Source organism: Schistocerca cancellata, chromosome 6, assembly GCF_023864275.1.
Source record: "Schistocerca cancellata isolate TAMUIC-IGC-003103 chromosome 6, iqSchCanc2.1, whole genome shotgun sequence".
Lineage (NCBI taxonomy): Eukaryota > Metazoa > Arthropoda > Insecta > Orthoptera > Acrididae > Schistocerca > Schistocerca cancellata.
The window spans coordinates 603,500,856-603,523,056 of record NC_064631.1 but is presented as its reverse complement, the minus strand read 5'-3'; positions in this window follow the sequence as shown (position 1 = coordinate 603,523,056).

Below are 22,201 nucleotides of genomic sequence, written 5' to 3'. Positions count from 1 at the left end.
TCCGCACCCCGCGGCTCGTGCTCCTACTGTTACGCCTACTCGCCGGCGTATTCACACGCTGCTGCCCGTACTCTGCGTTCCAATACACCCCCTTCAGATTACAGCGTCGTATTATGTCCTTTTTTGCACTGCCGTTCGACGTTGAATAAATCGTGTTTGGTGTACGTTTGCAGATCAGTTCATAGAAGAGAACCACCACAAAACATATATTCAAAGTTATCCGAAAGTCCGTAGGCAAAGCTAAAGTTTTTACCAGAAATTAACGACGGAATAAATTCAGTTCCAAGAAGAGACAGTTCGAATGATGAAGGTGTAAAATGGATCCACAACTTGATGTAACCCATCACTATTTGATTGTAGCGAATAAAATATTCCATGATTTTTTGGGTGTGTATTGGAACCATCGTTATTGCCTTTCACGACATTTTGCCTCATAATTTACAGCCATCGTCAAGTCGAATCGGTAACTAACGTCCATGTGTGCAAGCATGCCCATTCATTTCTTGTTATAAATAGTAATAATCACTTAATTTCCAGTTAAATGAGTTTCGTCGTTCTAGGTCTGGGCTTCATAGTGAGAGGACGAGGATACAAGTGTCTGTTATAAATAATAAAGTAATTAAAATATTATTCGAGGTACGAGAATTTCGTCATCTGAGGTCTATATATTGTAGTGGAAGGATTAGGGTGTAGTGGAAGGATAAGGGTGCGGATATATATCCGCACACTAATCCTTCCACTACAATATATAGACCTCAGATGACGAAATTCTCGTAATTAGAATAATATTTTAATTAATATATATAATTTATTGTTATTCCAATTATGTGAGTTTTGTAAGACTGTTGTTTACGTCACATTAAAGTCACGACACGTCAACGTCTCGTCGTGTCACGTCAGTTTCAGTTTTTGTCAACATCATGATACTCACAGACACTATGGCAGTGCAGTGTGGCGCAATTAATGACGTCAGGATACGTCAGGGTTCCGTACCTCGGTAGGTAAACACGAAAGCCTTCTGGGATCAAATGGTTCAAATGGCTCTGTGCACTATGGGATTTAACTGCTGAGGTCATCAGTCCGCTAGAACTTAGAACTACTTAAACCTAACTAAGATAAGGACATCAAACACATCCATGCCCGAGGCAGGATTCGAACCTGCGACCGTAGCGGTCACGCGGTTCTAGACTGGAGCGCCTTTAACCGCTCGGCCACTCTGGCCGGCTGCAGATAATCGCTGGTAACAGTTTAAGCGACAAGCACTCCCTCCTCCCCCGCCACCCCCCCCCCCCCGGCCCCCTTCTTTCCTCTCTGGACCAATAAGAAACGAGCTTGACTTCTTCTCCCAACAATCCCACTTTTAGTACTAGAGATGATGTGCGAGCAATGTCATTTTTGGCCATCCAGCGCTGCCTGGCTGAATAAAAAAAGAGGAAAGTAGACACGTAATTACAATTATCCTGCCACAACACGGTATTTAAACAAATCAACTCTTGCTACACACCAAATCTACATCTTACCTACATTATTAATGTGTGTGTAACGTCGCAGTTGGTGTTAAAAATGCGGGCTTAGTGTTATCGGTAGAGTCACTACGATTTAACGATATCACGACGTTTTCTGTCCCCATTGCAAAGCATGACTCCCAAGCACTATTCCAAAGCAGATATGAGATGCTAGATTGTTCAGCAAATTACGTAATGCATTATTTAACAACAAATACCCACATACTAAGTACCAAGTCTATATTATCCCTGCAGTATTAACGTACGACGTCATAGTGTTAAAAAACCATGGAATAACAATCCAAGATACGAACATCTGTTACTGTTTACATTATTTAGATTTACTGTCTCCCACTTTTTCAAGCAGATGGAAGTAAATACTTGGCTGAACAAGTAACCAAACTGCGATAAGTAAACTCCCGCATCTGTTTAGGCCACGTTCTCATTCAAATGGGCAAAAGATAGGCAAAGTTTGGAAATCTTTTTGCGATAGTGAAAAGACATTCAAAGTATCTGTTAGGGGATTATGACTGATCATACTTTGAAATTTATGTTAGATTTTCAATAAAAAAAATGTGCCCTTAATTATGGATTGTTCAAGGGCCTGCGAATCTGAAGTACGCCTACTGCGTGCAGTGTTGCCCCTCAGGAGTTATCTGAAATAAAAAACGAATAACATCAGTCGATACTACATTAAATTAATGGGAGCTTATACCTAACCACAATGAAATGACCTTAAATTTAACGATATGATGCTAACTCGAACTTTGAGTTCGACTCTTGGGGTTTTTATCACTCTTTAAGGCTTTACAAAAAATAGTTGATATTAACAAATTTCGTATATCATAGATATCATAGGCATAAGCTCCCAACATAAATGTTTACTTTTCGGGGGACAAAGGTAGATGTTAATTGGTAGAACCGTTTTTATTTTATGCTGCACGCAGTTTTGACAAATCGTTTCTTGAGAAAAAATTGTTGAAAGTTTAGAGAAAACTTTTATGTGTATTATACGTTTTTGATGTCCCTGAACACGAATCTGAAATTAGATTTTCAAGATTGAAAATGGCTAATCCAATATGGCGGACGGAAAATCATGTTTTGAACAATTCTGACCAAAATTTGACCAAAAAAAAAATCGTTTTCGATGCCGTTTAGTTTGCAATTTCAGGACCGTATATTACCCTTCATGTAACTCGAATTGCTCCTGGAGAGCAATTCCCTCGTTCTTCTTGGCGAGGAAAGCCGGTCTGGCTGAGTTGGATGCGCTGTGTTCGACAGCCCGCACACGTCGTTCGACGGCCTTTTTCGGCGAATATGTTTGTACGCATACTGAAATGTAAATAATTCTGTGAACGACACGACACGACAGGACACGACACGACCAGTTTTCTACCTGAGGCGGGCGTCTCCGGCTGAGAGCGTCCTGCGGCAGCCGTGACTCTGCTTCGAACGATGAGCTGTAGCAACTTTTGTAACGCACGGATTAAAAACTTTTTCGTTCCAACATTCTAGAAACATATATCTTTCAAAAAATTCAAATAAAAAATCAAACTTTCAACTGTTTTAAATGAGAACTGTGTAGCTGGGGGGAACAACCACCATGGCCTCAACATGCGGTCAACACATTTGCATTGGTTGCCAGTAATTGCCGGAAAAGTGGAAAAAGTTCAAAACCGTCGTACAATATGCGTTAGATGAGTATGTGCCAAACAAGGTCGTAAGAGATGGAAAAGAGCCACCGTGGTACAACAACCGAGTTAGAAAACTACTGCGGAAGCAAAAGGAACTTCACAGCAAACATAAACATAGCCAAAGCCTTGCAGACAAACAAAAACTACGCGAAGCGAAATGTAGTGTGAGGAGGGCTATGCGAGAGGCGTTCAATGAATTCGAAAGTAAAGTTCTATGTACTGACTTGGCAGAAAACCCTAAGAAATTTGGGTCTTATGTCAAAGCGGTAGGTGGATCAAAACAAAATGTCCGGACACTCTGTGACCAGAATGGTACTGTAACAGAGGATGACAGACTAAAGGCCGAAATACTAAATGTCTTTTTCTAAAGCTCACAGAGGAAGACTGCACTGTAGTTCCTTCTCTAGATTGTCGCACAGATGACAAAATGGTAGATATCGAAATAGAAGACAGAGGGATAGAGAAACAATTAAAATCGCTCAAAAGAGGAAAGGCCGCTGGACCTGATGGGATACCAGTTCGATTTTACACACAGTACGCGAAGGAACTTGCCCCCCTTCTTGCAGCGGTGTACCGTAGATCTCTAGAAGAGCGTAACGTTCCAAAGGATTGGAAAAGGGCACAGGTCATCCCCGTTTTCAAGAAGGGACGTCGAACAGATGTGCAGAACCATAGACCTATATCTCTAACGTCGATCACTTGTAGAATTTTGGAACACGTATTATGTTCGAGTATTATGACTTTTCTGGAGACTAGAAATCTACTCTGTAGGAATCAGCATGGGTTTCGAAAAAGACGGTCGTGTGAAACCCAGCTCGCGCTATTCGTCCACGAGACTCGGAGGGCCATAGACACGGGTTCCCAGGTAGATGCCGTGTTTCTTGACTTCCGCAAGGCGTTCGATACAGCTCCCCACAGTCGTTTAAAGAAACAAAGTAAGAGCATATGGACTATCAGACCAATTGCGTGATTGGATTGAGGAGTTCCTAGATAACAGGACGCAGCATGTCATTCTCAATGGAGAGAAGTCTTCCGAAGTAAGAGTGATTTCAGGTGTGCCGCAGGGGAGTGTCATAGGACCGTTGCTATTCACAATATACATAAATGACCTGGTGGATGACATCGGAAGTTCACTGAGGCTTTTTGCAGATGATGCTGTGGTATATCGAGAGGTTGTAACAATGGAAAATTGTACTGAAATGCAGGAGGATCTGCAGCGAATTGACGCATGGTGCAGGAAATCGCAATTGAATCTCAATGTAGACAAGTGTAATGTGCTGCGGATACATAGAAAGATAGATCCCTTATCATTTAGCTACAAAATAGCAGGTCAGCAACTGGAATCAGTTAATTCCATATATTATCTGGGAGAACGCATTAGGAGTGATTTAAAATGGAATTATAAAGTTGATCGTCGGTAAAGCAGATGCCAGACTGAGATTCATTGGAAGAATCCTAAGGAAATGCAATCCGAAAACAAAGGAAGTAGGTTTCAGTACGCTTGTTCGCTCACTGCTTGAATACTGCTCAGCAGTGTGGGATCCGTACCAGATAGGGTTGATACAAGACATAGAGAAGATCGAACAGAGAGCAGCGCGCTTCGTTACAGGATCATTTAGTAATCGCGAAAGCATTACGGAGATGACAGATAAACTCCAGTGGAAGACTCTGCAGGAGAGACGCTCAGTAGCTCGGTACGGGCTTTTGTTAAAGTTTCGAGAACATACCTTCACCGAAGAGTCAAGCAGTGTATTGCTCCCTCCTACGTATATCTCGCGAAGAGACCATGAGGATAAAATCAGAGAGATTAGAGCGCACACAGAAGCATACCGACAATCCTTCTTTCCACGAACAATACGAGACTGGAATAGAAGGGAGAACCGATAGAGGTACTCAAGGTACCCTCCGCCACACACCGTCAGGTGGCTTGCGGAATATGAATGTAGATGTAGATGTAGAAAAACGCCCTACGCAAAAACTGGTAAATGTGGAATGATCGGTCTGTGTTCCTCACGCTAGCAGTGATGAATTCCTTTCACCAGCTCGGAATTCGCAACAGGCTGTCTGCCACCTCGACTGGCACCGCCTCTTAAAAGATGGCTACATGACAAAAGGCGCGCGTGCAACGGAAACAGAAAGGCAGAGTGCTATTAGTAGAGAACATCGCTCATGTGAAACACAGCTTGCTCTTTTCTCGCAGGGAAACAGGTAGATTTCATATTCCTAGATTTCCGGAACACATTTGACTCAACGTCCCACAGCAGTCTGCCGACAAAGGTTCGAGCATACGGTTTACGTTCACAGATAAGTGCATGGATCGAAGACTTCTTAAGTAATGGAACCTAATATGTTGTCCACGACAGCAAATTTCCGTCAGAGACAAGCATACCGTTACAAGGGCTCGAGGGAAATGTGATAGGGGCACTCTTATTCTCTATACAGGGTGTTACAGAAAGGTACGGCCAAACTTTCAGGAAACATTTCTCACACACAAATAAAGAAAAGATGTTATGTGGACATGTGTCCGGAAACGCTTAATTTCCATGCTAGAGCTCATTTTAGTTTCGTCAGTATATACTGTACTTCCTCGATTCACCGCCAGTTGGCCCAATTGAAGGAAGGTAATGTTGACTTCGGTGCCTGTGCTGACATGCGACTCATTGCTCTACAGTACTAGCATCAAGCACATCAGTACGTAGCATCAACAGGTTAGTGTTCATCACGAACGTGGTTTTGCAGTCAGTGCAATGGTTACAAATGCGGAGTTGGCAGATGCCCATTTGATGTATGGGTTAGCACGGGGCAATAGCCGTGGCGCGGTACGTTTGTATCGAGACAGATTTCCAGAACGAAGGTGTCCCGACAGGTAGACGTTCGAAGCAAATGATAGGCGTCTAAGGGAGCAAGGAACATTCCAGCCTATGACTCGCGACTGGGGAAGACCTAGAACGACGAGGACACCTGCAATGGACGAGGCAATTCTTCGTGCAGTATACGATAGCCCTAATGTCAGCGTCAGAGAAGTTGCTGCTGTATAAGGTAACGTTGACCACGTCACTGTATGGAGAGTGCTACGGGAGAACCAGTTGTTTCCGTACCATGTACAGCGTGTGCAGGCACTATCAGCAGCTGATTGGCCTCCACGAGTACACTTCTGCGAATGGATCATCCAACAATGAGTCAATCCTCATTTCAGTGCAAATGTTCTCTTTACAGATGAGGCTAGATTCCAACGTGATCAAATTGCAAATTTTCACAATCAACATGTGTGGGCTGACGAGAATCCGCACGCAATTGTGCAATCACTTCATCAACACAGATTTTTTGTGAACGTTTGGGCAGGCATTGTTGGTGATGTCTGGATTGGGCCCCATGTTCTTCCACCTACACTCAATGGAGCACGTTATCATGATTTCATACGGGATACTCTACCTGTGCTGCTAGAACATGTGTCTTTACAAGTACGACACAACATGTCGTTCATGCACGATGGAGCTCCTGCACATTTCAGTCAAAGTGTTCGTACGCTTCTCAACAACAGATTCGGTGACTGATGGATTGGTAGAGGCGGACCAACTCCATGGCCTCCACGCTCTCCTGACCTCAAACCTCTTGACTTTCATTTATGGTGGCATTTGAAAGCTCTTATCTACGCAACCCCGGTACCAAATGTTGAGACTCTTCGTGTTCTTATTGTGGACGGCTGTGATACAATACGCCATTCTCCAGGGCTACATCAGCGCATCAGGGATTCTATGCGACGGAGGGTGGATGCATGTATCCTCGCTAACGGAGGACATTTTGAACATTTCCTGTAACACAGTGTTTGAAGTCACGCTGGTACGTTCTGTTGCTGTGTGTTTCCATTCCATGATTAATGTGATTTGAAGAGAAGTAATAAAATGAGCTCTAACATGGAAAGTAAGCGTTTCCAGACACATGTCCACATAACATATTTTCTTTCTTTGTGTGTGAGGAATGTTTCCTGAAAGTTTGGCCGTACCTTTTTGTAACACCCTGAATACATAGATGATGTGACACACAGGGTGAGCAGCAATTTACGGCTGTTTGCTGATGACACTGTGAAGTGTTGTAAGGCGTCATCGAGTGACTGTAAGGGGATATAAGATGACTTAGAATTTCAATTTGGTGTCATGAATGAGAGCTTGCTCTAGATGTAGGAAAATGTAAATTAATGGGGACGAGTAGGAAAAACAATCCTGTAACCCCGACCTTACAAACGTCTTAAAATTACTTTTGTTACATGGTTCATGCATGCCATGTAGTGTGTCTAAGAGCTTCTGGATTTGCCCATACAGCATTATTAACCAAATATTTTGATATCATCTGTTCAGCCATGTCTGAAAATGCATTATTTAATAATAAACGCATTCCTGTGTGTACTCGTGCTTTCCCACTAAAAAAAAAGAAAAAGATGCATCTGGTTTAAAGTGTTGAACGGAAAGATTTAGCACGACTCCTCCTCTCCTGTTTCTCATGTATCGTCACAGCAGAAACAGTTCTGACAAAGTTCAACCCATGATAGCGTCATTGAAGACAGAGCACAGACCGGTTAATACAAGAATCAAGTTCAGTACCTGATGCTGCCGAGAGGAGAAATCTGTCGACGCTTTATAACCCATGTATCTATGTTTAAATATTTTTGTTGTGGATTGGCAAGAGAGCCAACCCACTATGAGAGGAAGCCGAAAGGCACGCGTTTTAGCTCACGCAGGCTGGCGTGAGATCTGGAACAGGTCAAGGAAATGAGACTAGCAAAAAAGGACGTAGCTGTGGAATACTTAACTTTACTCCATAAATGGTGAACATCGCTCTTGACGGTACATGTTTTACAGCATCAATAGAAACTGGTAATGGAGCCTTGCTAGGTCGTAGCAAATGACGTAGCTGAAGGCTATGCTAACTATCGTCTCGGCAAATGAGAACGTATTTTGTCAGTGAACCACCGCTAGCAAAGTCGGCTGTACAACTGGGGTGAGTGCTAGGAAGTCTCTCTAGACCTGCCGTGTGGCGGCGCTCGGTCTGCAATCACTGATAGTGGCGACACGCGGGTCCGACGTATACTAACAGACCGCGGCCGATTTAAAGGCTACCACCTAGCAAGTGTGGTGTCTGGCGGTGACACCACATTCCTCCCCGCAAATCGGCGGACGGTTGTGGCATAAGGCTTCCGCCCGCCGTGGAGAGGACCCCATGTTGACGTATGCGACGAGGTGGGGAGCCTAACAACAGGCGAGGCTGTGCCACCCGCACCCTGCCATTCGGACCGAGGGGAGCTAGGAAACGCCTGGAAACCTGCTCCAGGGTGCACGCCAACATGCAGTGTATGCGCCCGTAGAGAGTCGGGAGGGGCCGAAGGGTCGACCTCCATCGGGCCGGGGCACCCGACGGGCGAAGACGACGTATGGTCCGGAGCGGGCAAGAGTTCCATGTCGGAGGACAATTGGTCACGGGAAGCGATCGGCGGCGCGTGACCCTGGGAGGCGCCCGGCGGTTGCAGCGACGCGTCCACTGCGGGCGGCGCCGGCGGGAGAACAGGTGTCGGCGGCGTCGGCGGCGTCGGCGGCGTCGGCGGCGCGTCGCCATGGGGCAAAATGGAAGGCAGCGTCGGTAACACCTGGGGCTGAGGCGAGCCAGTAGATGGGTCCCCAGGGCGCTGACCGGACGGCACCGTCGCTGAAAGCAGACGGGGAGCGGCAGATCCCGTGCGACCACAGAGGCGCAGCTGATTGAGATGCCGACGCACCTCACCAGAGGCCCCCAAAACCAGATACATAGCGCGGCCAAGGCAGCGAAGAATGCGCCCTACGAGCCAACGCCCTGAACCTCGACAGTTGCGGTAGTAGACAACGTCGCCTGGAGCAAAAGCAGGTGTCTGCCGCTGCACAGGAACCTGATGTGGCGGATGTAGCAAAGACATCAAGGTGCTATGAGGGCGACCGTGAAGCAACTCAGTCGGCGAGCGACCATCTCGAGGCTGAGAGCGATACGAGGACAAAAAGAGCAATAACGCGTCCTCCCGAGAATGCGACTCTTTCAACTTCAACATCTGTGACTTGAAAATCCTGACCAAACGTTCGGCGGCACCGTTTGGCTGGGGCGAAAACGGCGCGGACGTCAGATGTTGAATACCATTGGCCTTGCAGAATGACTGAAATTATGCGGACATGAATTGTGGGCCATTGTCGGAAACAATAATCTGTGGAAGACCTTCAATGCAAAAGATAGCAGATAACGCTTGGATGGTGACAGATGACGTCGTGGAAGACATCCGGACAACAAAAGGAAAATTACTGAATGAATCTACCACTACCAACCATCGAGCAGTCCAGAATGGACCAGCAAAATCGATGTGTAAGCGTTGCCAAGGGGAAGTGGCTTTTGGCCATGCAAAGAACTTCCGCGGTGGTGCTGATTGTTGTTCGGCACACACCATGCAAGAAGAGCACATATTCGTAATCGCGGCATCGATTCCGAACCAAGTACAGTGCTGACGAGCAAGTTGTTTCGTTCTCACTTTCTCACTATACCCCAATGTCCTTGGTGGAGAATCTGTAAGACAGAGGACTGTAACGAAAGTGGGACCACGATCCTGGACTGATCATTATCAGAACGCAGCAGCAAAACACCACGTCGTACAAAAAGTCTGTCCTTGTGAGCAAAAAATCGGCGAACCAACGGATCCCCGATCCGTGACTTTGACAAGGGCTATTGAGTAGCAACGAAACGCAGAACGGTAGCAAGGACAGGGTCGGCAGCTGTGGCTGTAGCTACACGACGAAAATCAATCGGAAACGAGTCGACCACGTCATCGGTTTCCGAATCAATGAACATGCAAGCAAGTTCGGAGGAATCGAATGCTCTATCCTCAGCAACAGGCAAACGGGATAACGCAAAGGCGTTTCCGTGCTTAGCAGTGGACCGATACAAGATATCGGAGCGGTACTGCGAGAGGAAAATAGACCAGTGAATGAATTTCTGCGCTGTACGTGGAGGTACAGGCTTGGTCGGATGAAAAAGCGATGTCAAAGGTTTGTGGTCTGTGATGATGGTAAAGTGACGACCATACAAGAAATCATGAAACTTCGTAACACCAAATACGAGAGCCAATGCTTCTTTCTCGATCTGTGAATAATTTCGTTGCGCAGACGAGAGCAATTTGGACGCAAAGGCAATAGGGCGATCGTGCGAACCATCTTTGTGCGCAAGTACAGCACCGATCCCGAAATCTGATGCATCCACCATCAACAAAAGGGGCTTCCGGGGATCGAATGGCGTAAGGCAAGTATTGGAAAGCAACGCCGATTGCAACTGGCGAAAGGCGCGTTCGCATTCCGTCGTCCAGACGAACGGAACACCTTTACGGCGTAAGCGATGAAGCGGAGCTGAAATGGAAGAGGCATGGGGAACATATTTGGTATAATAATTTATTTTTCCCAGCACACTCTGTAGCTGCTTCAAATTCTGCGGCGAAGGCAAGTCTTGTATGGCACTGAGGTGCTCTGGACTGGGATGTATGCCTTGGGCATTAAGTGCATGTCCCAGATATGGCAAATCACGAGCAAAAAACACGCATTTGTCCTTCCGCAAGCGAAGACCATTTTGTCGCAAGACCTGAAATAATGTTCTGAGATTGGCTAAATGTTCTTCTTCCGTCTGTCCGGAGATCACAATATCGTCCAGATAGTTTGCTGCAGTAGGGACCGACGCACAAACAGTTTGTAGATATTGCTGAAACAATGCAGGGGCGGATGCACACCCGAATGGCAGTCGGTTGAATCGATACAAACCAAGATGCGTGTTAACCACCAAAACGCGCTGGGATTCTTCGTCCACCGGTATTTGCAAGAACGCATCTGCTAGGTCCAACTTCGAAAAATATTTACCCGGGCACAGTGTGTCAAAAAGATCTTCCGGGTGGGGTAAAGGAAAAGTTGCAGTCACTAGTTGTGGATTCACTGTTGCCTTGAAGTCCACACAAAGTCTCAATTCTCCGGAAGGTTTTTGCAAAATTACTAAGGGTGATGCCCAGAGAGAAGCCTGCACACGTTCAATTACACCTTGTGATTCCAAATCGTGTAATTTTCTTGCGACCTCATCACGCAATGCATGGGGAACATTGCGCGCTCTGAAAAATTTCGGTTGCGCATTTACTTTCAGTTCCAAATGTGCTTCATAGTTCTTAGCACAACCAAGGCCCGGTGCAAAAATGTTTGCAAATTCGTCACATAGACGAGAAACACTGTCTGAAGGCACAGTCTGGTTCACTGATAGGACCTGATTTACTATAGACAAGTTAAACAATTGAAATAAATGGAAACCAAACAAGTTCACTGCAGAAGAAGAACAAAGGACGTAAAATGACACAAGTTTTGTCTGTCCCTTGTATGTTGCTAGAAGGCTGCACTGTCCGAACACAGGGATCGCTTGTCCTGAATAACTACTTAACTTAACATTTGCAGCACGCAACGGAGGTGTGCCCAGCTGTTTGTACGTGTCTTGATTGATCAGTGAAACTGCAGCTCCAGTATCGAGCTGGAATGGTATCACTTTGCCGTTAATGTCTAAGTCCACAAAAAGTTTATTGTCCTGTTGACGACAAGAGCGACTGCCTCGTGCATCATGAAGTGACACTGGTACAAAATCACTTGCAACTTGACAGGAGTGCCGGCGACGTCGACGCACACTATTGTTGGGATGAACACAGTCACTGTTAGAGAGAGTGGCACTGGGCGGAGTGGCATGAACTATATGAATTTCCATGGGCGAAGCATCACGAGCCTGAGTATCCTTGGTTCGATTCCGATTCTGGCGTGAAGCAAAGGACCTGGAATGGTTTTGAGCTTCCAGTCGGAGCTTTTTCTGGCAAACATTTTGAATATGTCCTTTTTTATTACAGAAAAAGCAAATAGCCTGGCGTGACGGGCAATTCTCAAGCGAATGTCTAGTTGCACACCGCCGGAATGATTTTAGCACTGCATTTGCTTGCTGGCGCGGTACACGTGGCTGAGAGCCAGGCGGCTTTGGCACGGCCGGGTGCGAGGACTGTTTACTGTTCCGTGCAGCTCGCCCGGCGGGCCGGTTAACCTGACACACGGGTGGCGAAGTTTCAAATGATTCCTGAGCAAAGTCAAGTGTGTCCTGCCGATCCAATATGTCCATCACTTGTTGAAGGGAGGGATTGACTAGTTTCAAAATCTGTTCCCTTATACGAACATCAGAAACGTTCTGTGCAATTGCATCACGCACCATAGTATCTGAATAAGGGAGTCCACATTGACACTCAAAACCACAATCCCTAGTAAGGCGAGGCAAAGTGGCAACCCACTCCCGATTAGTTTGACCTGCCGTACGTTTTGTACGAAAGAAGGTATACCTTTTTGCAACTATATTAACTGATTCTTTGAAATTTGCATCTAATGCAGACAAAATTTCGTCGTAGGACAGAGTAACTAAGTCGCGTCGGGGGAATAATTTGACTATCACACCACGGTAGGTGTGCACACTGACAGACGACAAAAGAAAAGGCTGCCGCTCGTTACCTTGAATTCTGTAGGCGGTGAGATGGAATCCAAATTGGCGTGACCACTCCGTCCAGCTTTCCAGTGCCGCATCACAAGGACGAAAAAGTGGTGCAACTGCGTTTTGTGGCTGCGGTAGCGGTGGAGCGGCGGCTGCCACATCGTTTTGCATTGCACGTTGGCCCTGGATGAGCTGTCCAAGGGCATCCAGTAAGGCCTGCGTCTGCTGATTCTGTAAGCGATAAAATTCGGACAGTACATCTGGAGATGGTGGCGAAGCCATTACACAAGTAAATCAGGGCAGTATAGTTACGAACGCAGTGTGGCCTCGTCGCCAAATGTTGTGGATTGGCAAGAGAGCCAACCCACTATGAGAGGAAGCCGAAAGGCACGCGTTTTAGCTCACGCAGGCTGGCGTGAGGTCTGGAACAGATCAAGGAAATGAGACTAGCAAAAAAGGACGTAGCTGTGGAATACTTAACTCTTCTCCATAAATGGTGAACATCGCTCTTGACGGTACATGTTTTACAGCATCAATAGTAACTGGTAATGGCGCCTTGCTAGGTCGTAGCAAATGACGTAGCTGAAGGCTATGCTAACTATCGTCTCGGCAAATGAGAGCGTATTTTGTCAGTGAACCATCGCTAGCAAAGTCGGCTGTACAACTGGGGTGAGTGCTAGGAAGTCTCTCTAGACTTGCCGTGTGGCGGCGCTCGGTCTGCAATCACTGATAGTGGCGACACGCGGGTCCGACGTATACTAACAGACCGCGGCCGATTTAAAGGCTACCACCTAGCAAGTGTGGTGTCTGGCGGTGACACCACACTTTTTTCTCTCTCTCGCCTGCACAAAATACTGTAATTACGTGAAACAAAAGAATTGAAAGTACTTCTTAACTAAGGCTGCACCATGAAAATTTACAGATGCTTCACATAACAAAACAGTATTTCAACTTAATAGTAGAGATATGTATGTAGTTCTTTACCACTTTGTGAGCTATAAATTTTCAAACAGAAATTATTTTATGGGATATAAATTGCCAATATGTAAGTTTCGTAGCTGTCTTTAAAATGTATGTTTGCTACCAGTCAGGTATTTTAAATCATCAGGTAAATGCTCAGACATTACGGCTGCAGCATTCTTTAACTCTTTCAGACCTGAACCCAGTTTTAATGGAAAGTAATAACAGTATTTTTCTTCTAGTATTGTAATAATACACATAGTTATTTTTTCTGAGATATAAGCCATTGATGATAGAACTACATGAGAGAATATTTGTGTTATGATGAAGTACCTGAAAGGCCTTACAATGAAATCAGCGAACATGTTACTATAAATTGTTCAAATCGTTGAGAACAGAAGAAAAGTGTGGACTATCCAGCAGACAACAGAGGAAGAAAAGGATTTGAAAAATCTACGAGACAATCAGAAGAACAAACACTAAAATAATAATTAGAGAAGTGAAATGAGTAATTGGGAGCAGCGGATGACGCACTCAAGAAACACGAAACACGAGCCTTCTTTAAGGACATGAAAGGGCATTGTGGTGAACTGAAAATAGGAGAGAAATAGCAAGCTACTTCAACGATCTGTTAAACACTGAACAGAAATGCTAACGCTGCTGCACATGGAAGAAACTTAGGTCATACAGGCTCTAGAATGGAAGTGGTAAAAGCAAATAAGGCTCTCAAGAAAAATAAGGCTGCAGGTAAAGTTGGAATTTGCGCTGAGGTGATGAGTGGTCCGGCAACAGAAGACAGTTTGTGCAAAATGATAATGGATATCTGGGTGAACAGAAAGATACCGAAAGGCAGGAAGGGAGCTATCATTATTCCAGTACGTAAGAAGGGTGACAAAAAATTACTGGAAAACAGCCGAGTGATTTCACTTGTGAACATCAGGTACAAATTACTCTCTAAACTGTTGTTGAGGAGGGTGCAAGAGCAGCTCGAGTCAAGTATTGGAGACGGTCGGACTGGCTTCCGAAAGGAGAGGAACTGTACCGAACATATCATTGGACTCAAAAGGGTATTAGAACAGTGTCACAGGAAATGTGGAAAAGCTGTACAGATATTGATGGACTTTACCAAAGCTTACGATTCGTTAGAGAGGAATGAGTTATCGAATGTCCTTCTTGCCAGAGGACTGGACACAGTTGCACACGTATTAGTAAAGGACACCTTAAAAGGCACAGCCGCTAGGGCCAGGTACCGCAGCTAAGTCGCGGAAAGCTTTGGAATAAGGACAGGAGCTCGTCAAGGAGACGGAATGACACCGATTCTGGTATCACGGGGTGAAGTGGTCGAACGTGGAGACAGCTGAACGAAACCATGGCTACTGAAGGTGTACAAACTGAGTACAAAATAAGACATAACTCGACAGTAGACAGCCGAGACTTTTCCGACGATATGGCTTCGCTACATGATAAGGAAGAAGATGCAAAAATGGCACTTGAAAATCTTTCGGTAGCTGTATCAAAACCCAGCCTGAAGATAGCGTATAATAAGAAAGCAGTGACCAGCTGGAAGGTTGGAGCTTAAGTAGTGGAGAATGTGAATGGCTTCCGTTACCTGGGGAAAATATAACAGCAAGTTACATACCAACAAGAGCATAATAGATGGGGCCCAAATGCAAAACTACGATATGTGACAGAGACAGCCTATCGCCAGACTGAGACATTTTATGTCAACAGTCAGAAATACCGAATTGTATGCAACGTAAACAATGACCCGGAGAGTCTGCATCCTGTCGGAAAAAGTGGAACGAAAGATCTTTGGAGACATCTGGGGCACGAAGAAACTGGGTGATGTCTGGATAAATAGGTCAAGGCAGGAGCTGTATGAGAGTTTTGAACCACTTTCTAGCACGATAAGGATTGTCGGGCACATTATCAGGATGGAGGACAAGACGTTGACCAAGAAGATACATGTATAGAGGGCAATGTGCTTAACAGTGAGCAACTGAATGAAGGAAATCGCGGAGATTAGAATAAGAGAAAGAAATTTGCACGCAGCAGTGCAGGATCGATTCAGCAATGGGGATACAGTGGAAGGTCGTCGGTGGACTGACTCCACAGTCAAAATTAAGGTCAAGGGAGCAGAGAGAACCATGGGGAGCGAGAGACTGGAAATGTACTGGGAAGAAAGAAGACTTCCTGAACAAGGCACTCGTGATGCTAAAGGGTCCAAACGAACCAAATAAATAAATAGTTCAAAAAGGTTTTGCACCATCCATATGATTTGCATGGTTGGTCTTTTTTCTTTTTTTAATCGGGAGGACTCTCTCGATAGCATTTATTTTAAAAGTCGGCACAAAGTTTTAATATAAATTTAGTAGCATGTTGATGTTTTTTAATATTTAAAAACCTCTGTTGTTTAAAATACCTTGGTTTAAGAGTAAGCAACTCAGACCTTGCTCTAGCATAAGAGACGAAGTATTGAAAGTACGAGGGTCACTCCAAAAGAAATACAGACTATTTTTGTAAAAATACAGTTTTCATTCTGTATGTGTGAAAATTTTAGTGTATAGATACATCCTTCCCGCTTGTTTTCAAACTTAGTTCAACCTGTTTCCGTGAGTGGCGCCGTCACAACATGTCTTCAAGATGGCTGCTACACTTGACGTTCGTCAGAAGCAACATGCTATCATAGAATTCCTATGCTGTGAAAACGACACAGTGGGAAACATCCACAAGAGGTTGAAAAAGATGTATGGAGATGATGCTGTCGATCGCAGTACAGTTAGTCGGTGGGCAAGCAGATTGCGTGATGAAAGCGTGCACGGCAATATTGAGGATATTCCTCGCAGCGGCAGGCCTCGTACTGCACACACTCCAGACAATGTGCAGAGAGTTAACGAATTGGCGACTGCTGACAGACGCATCACAGTGAACGAATTGTCGCGCTACGTTGGGATAGGGGAAGGAAGTGTTTTTGCAGAATACTGAAAGTGTTGTCGTTAAAAAAGGTTTGTACCAGGTGGGTTCCCAGGATGTTGACAGTGGCTCACAAAGAAACAAGGAAAACGTTATGCAGCGAACTTTTGGAACAGTACGAGAATGGTGGAGATGAATTTCTTGGAAGAATTGTGACAGGTGATGAAACATGGCTCCATCATTTTTCACCAGAGACAAAGAGGCAATCAATGGAATGGATCATGCAAATTCACCCAAGAAAAAAAAAAAATTCAAAACCACACCTTCTGCTGGAAAAGTTATGGCTACAGTGTTTTTCGATTCCGAAGGACTCTTGCTTGTGGACATCACGCATCGGCAAAAGCAGGATGTTTTGCTGTTGCGCGACAATGTACGGCCACATGTCAGTCAAAAAACCATGGAAGCGATCACAAAACTCGGATGGAAAACACTGAAACACCCGCCTTACAGTCCTGACCTCCATGTGACTATCATCTCTTTGGGAAACTGAAAGACTCTCTTCGTGGAACAAGGTTTGAAGATTATGACTCCCTTGTGCACGCTGCCAAACAGTGGCTCCAACAGGTTGGTCCAGAATTTTACCGTGCGGGTATGCAGGCGCTGGTTCCAAGATGGCTTAAGGCAGTTGAGATGGATGGAAATTATGTGGAGAAATGAAAATATTGTTCCTAAAGGACGTATCTACACACTGTAAAACTTTCAAACATGTAGAATAAAAGATGGATTTTTTAAAAAATAGTGTGCATTTCTTTGCAGTGAGCCTCGTACAACAAAGAGGAGGGCAGAAACGACCCAAACGCCGTCCGTCTCGTGCGCTCCTCAGCAGACGCTGCTCTTGATTAGCGGGATTCCTTGTGTGACCTCGTGAGTCGCTTGATGCGGTGTCGCCGGCTAACCAGCCGGCCAGACTGCGTGTTTACAGTTCTGCTTGCTCGCATTTGGCCCCATTAGTGCAGCCCGTTTATGCAGCTGCTTCTTGCATCTGCCTGCTCCAGTGTTCGTCCGGTTCAAAGCGGTACGCATCTTGGATGCAAGCCGAAGAGTGCATCTCTCTGTGACGGATCTGCCTTGCACTATGCGTCATCATGCATGCTTCCATTGACACAGAGCAGCGGGGAAAACCAATGCGGGATGGGATGGTAGTATATCACGCCCTTAGGAGAAGATTAGTTTTTAGTTTACGTCCTACGTACGAGGGTGGTTTGAAAAGTTCTCGGAACGGAACAGAGAAAAAAGAGTATTTACATCACTGAAACTTTTTTATTTTTCAATGTAGTTTCCTTGTAGATTAATGCACTTGGTCCAACGATGTTCCAGTGCCTTGATCCCATCTCGAAAATGAGTTTCCTCCAGGCCTGCAAAATAGTTGTCAACTCCAGCTATCAATTCTTCGTTTGAAGTGAATCTTCATCCACCAACAAAAATTTCCAGTTTTGGGAAGAGATGGAAGTCCGACGGAGCAATATCAGGTGAATAAGTTGGGTGGGGCAACAATTCGTACCTTAGTTCGTGTAATTTTGCCATGGCGACGGCTCATGTGTGCGGGCGCGCTTCAAGGGTCGCGGTACACATCCTGCACATAATTTTTCCGTTTCTAATTCTTCAGTTAAAATGTGATATACCCTTTCAGATGACGTCTGGCAAGCGTGAGCAATTTCACGCACTTTCAATAGGTGATCCTCCATGACCATTTTGTGCACTTTTGCAATGATTTCTGGAGCAGTGACTCATCTTGGGTGACGACTGCGCGGATCGTCATTTAAGCTCTCCCGACTAAATTTAATTTCATTTGTCCACTTGGCAACAGTTGAATATGAAGAAGCAGAGTCCCCCAGTGTATTCTGGAAATCGGCATGAATGTCCTTTGCTTTCATACCTTTCTTTACGAAGTACTTAATCACTGCTCAAATATCGATTTTTTTCCACTTTCGCAAATTACTGCGCGGGAACAACAACAAAGCCACGTCACCGCCACAGCTCTCTTCCAAGAGCACTGGCGTGGCACGTGTTTACAGCCAACAGTCCAATGAACATCACGTGAACAACTCGTTACGCTAGCGCTGACCTCTCGTGGTGATTCCGAGAACATTTCAAACCACCCTCGTAGGGCCTTACGAATGCAGTATGGTGAAAATGCTGTGTAATACTTGTCTAGACGGTATCGAGCAGCCTCTGTGGACGCAAGTACAATCGACTAAAAAGGTAAGGATAGCCAACGGCTCCAGCTTAATGCGGAACACAGTGCTGGAATAACCCGCTGTCCTCACATGAAATAGAATGTTTTATCACACAGCTTTGTTTCTTTTCGCACGTCATTCACTGTCCTGGATTAAATAATATCGTAAAATCTCTGTTATCATAGATCTGTGAGTGCTTTGTAATTTGACTGTAGAGTATACGTGGAAAGTAGAGCACAGCTACTCGATCTTAACGGAGACAAACCGCCGGATGTGGAAGCATCATGAGCTACTCCAGGGACCGTTACTGTTCATTAAAACGACCTTATTACGCAATGACGGAAGCTCCAGGTGTTCAGACAAATTTCGGCCTTGCAGCCAATCATCGTTCAGCACATTTCACAGTATTTCAACTGGGCACCTGCTAGTCATCCTTATGTGAGTCATCGAAGACTGACGAAGACATCCTTCGTTACCCAACATCTAGCGCGCCGTAAGTATTCCGCGCACGTGTCAAAATCAAGTTGACAGGCGGGCTAGACTATACGGCGACAGCGCCCTCGCTGGTGGAACCGCGAAGCTCAGCTGTCAGCTTCGTTAGCGCTAGCGTACTCTGTAACCTTCTATTAGAGCAAAGCGTTGAGATGATAGGACTGCACGCACAGCCCAACTGGTACACTCTATCACGGTTCATTACATTTTCCGCCAGCCGTATTTCCACGGATTCTTCAATAATGGAGTCTCAAAAGCATGTTATGTGGTCAGAATCATTATTTTATCGTATTCTATTGAATGTCCAGTGGAAATACTGCGTTCGGCAGTAGCAGACGAGCTTGGCTGCACAAACGAGTGCAGTGTTGATGTGTTGTGCAGCGTTCTTTCACGTTTCCTGTGGTCTGACCTACGTAAGCCATAACACATTAGCAAGGTATGTTGCAAAATTTTTAGCTTTTATTTCTTTTTTGAGCGACGTTTCGTTTAAGATAGCAAGAATCATCTGTAAATTTCAGGTGAAAGTGATCTTCCGCCCAGCGTTTAAGACTGCAGACCTTCTGGGATTAGTGAAGGACGATTTCTTATTGCGAATGGTCGGAATTTACAAAATACTTTCCCAGTGCTGTATGGCTTACATGGATCACACCACACGCTCTGTGAAAGAACGTTGCACTGAGCATCAACGGCGCACTCGCGATTTGCATCCAAGCAATTTTGCTGTAGCAGGACTTTGTGTTTCCACTCGACATTCAAAGGGGTAGTATGAAACAAACAGGAACACACTTTTGGGACTCCTTTGTTAAAGAAACCGTGGAAATACGCCCGGCATAAAATCTGATGAACCGTAATAGCGCCTATCAGTTGCACAGTACGTGGAAGTCTATCGTCTCCACGATTTGCTTTAATCTAAGACGACAGAGTAAGCCGATGGCCGCGGCGAGCGATAACGCAGAAGACAGCAGAGTTACACCAGCGAGGGCGATGCGGTCGGGAAGTGTGGTCCGTCTGTCGACCTGATTTTGACCCAAGCTCTGAATACTCACTGCGCCCCATATACCGGGTGATCAAAAGTCAGTATAAATTTGAAAACTGAATAAATCACGGAATAATGTAGATAGAGAGGTACAAATTGACACACATGCTTGTAATGACATGGGGTTTTATTAGAACAAAAAAATACAAAAGTTCAAAAAATTTCCAACAGATGGCGCTTTATCTGATCAGAATAGCAATAATTAGCATAACAAAGTAAAACAAAGCAAAGATGATGTTCTTTACTGGAAATGCTCAATATATCCACCATCATTCCTCAACAATAGCTGTAGTCGAGGAATAATGTTGTGAACAGCACTGTAAAGCATGTCCGGAGTTATGGTGAGGCATTGGTGTCGGATGTTGTCTTTCAGAATCCCTAGAACGAACCAAAAAAATACAGAAGTTCAAAAAATGTCCAACAGATGGCGCTTCATCTGATCAGAATAGCAATAATTAGCATAACAAAGTAAAACAAAGCAAAGATGATGTTCTTTACAGGAAATGGTCAATATGTCCACTATAATTCCTCAACAATAACTGTAGTCGAGGAATAATGTTGTGAACAGCACTGTAAAGCATGTCCGGAGTTATGGTGAGGCATTGGCGTCGGATGTTGTCTTTTAGCATCCCTAGAGATGTCGGTCGATCACGATACATTTGCGACTTCAGGTAACCCCAAAGCCAATAATTGCACGGACTGGGAGGCCAAGCATGACGAAAGTGGCGGCTGAGCACACGATCATCACCAAACGGCGCGCGCAAGAGATCTTTCACGCGTCTAGCAATGTGGGGTGGAGCGCCATCCTGCATAAACATCGTACGTTCCAGCAGGTGTTTATCAGCCAGGCTGGGGATGATGCGATTCTGTAACATATCAGCGTACCTCTCACCCGTCACGGTAGCAGTTACAAAACCAGAATCACGCATTTCCTCGAGGAAAAAAGGCCCGATAACGGTAGATGTGGTAAATCCAACCCATACCGTGACTTTCTCGTCGTGCAATTTCGGTAGCCCAAATTCTGCAGTTGTGGGCGTTGACAGACCCTCGGAGCGTGAAATGAGCTTCGTCGGTCCACAACACGTTACTCAACCAATCGTCATCTTCCGCCATCTTTTGAAAGGCCCACACCGCAGATGCCCTCCGCTTCTCTAAATCGCCAGCTAACAGTTCATGATGCCGATGGATTTTGTACGGATAGCATCGGAGGATACGCCTAAGCGCCAACCAAACAGTAGTGTTTGGAATGCCGGTGCGACATGCGACTGCACGAGCGCTGACGAACCCGCTACAGTCTCCATTTGTTCCTGAACTGCCTCAGCAGGCATTACGCCTTGTGCTAGGTCGGCCACTACGGGGTCTATCGTCTAAACAACCCGTCGCTTCGAACTTCGAAATCATTCTCGCCACAGCTGCATTTGTCAACGGACCTTTACCCCTTCCCATGGCCGATAGGATCGTAAAGCTGAACTAGTACATTCCCCATTCTGATAATACAGCTTCACTAAAAGCGTCATTTCAGGTAACGTCAACATGCTGCGACTGCTGGCGCATCTGATTCTCTCTCTAATTACAGCTCCTTTTATACACGATTGTCATGCGCAGTCACTGACGTTTTGCTGTCCAGCGCCATCTGTCGGACATTTTGTGAACATTTTTATTTGGCCCTAATAAAACCCCGCGTCATTCCAAGCATGTGTGTCAATTTTTACCTCTCTATCTACATTTTTTCGTGGTTTATTAAGTTTTCAAATTTATACTGACTTTTTGTTCACCCGATATTGCGGAACGGAGGTCATCTTCCTCAGTCTTCGATGGCTG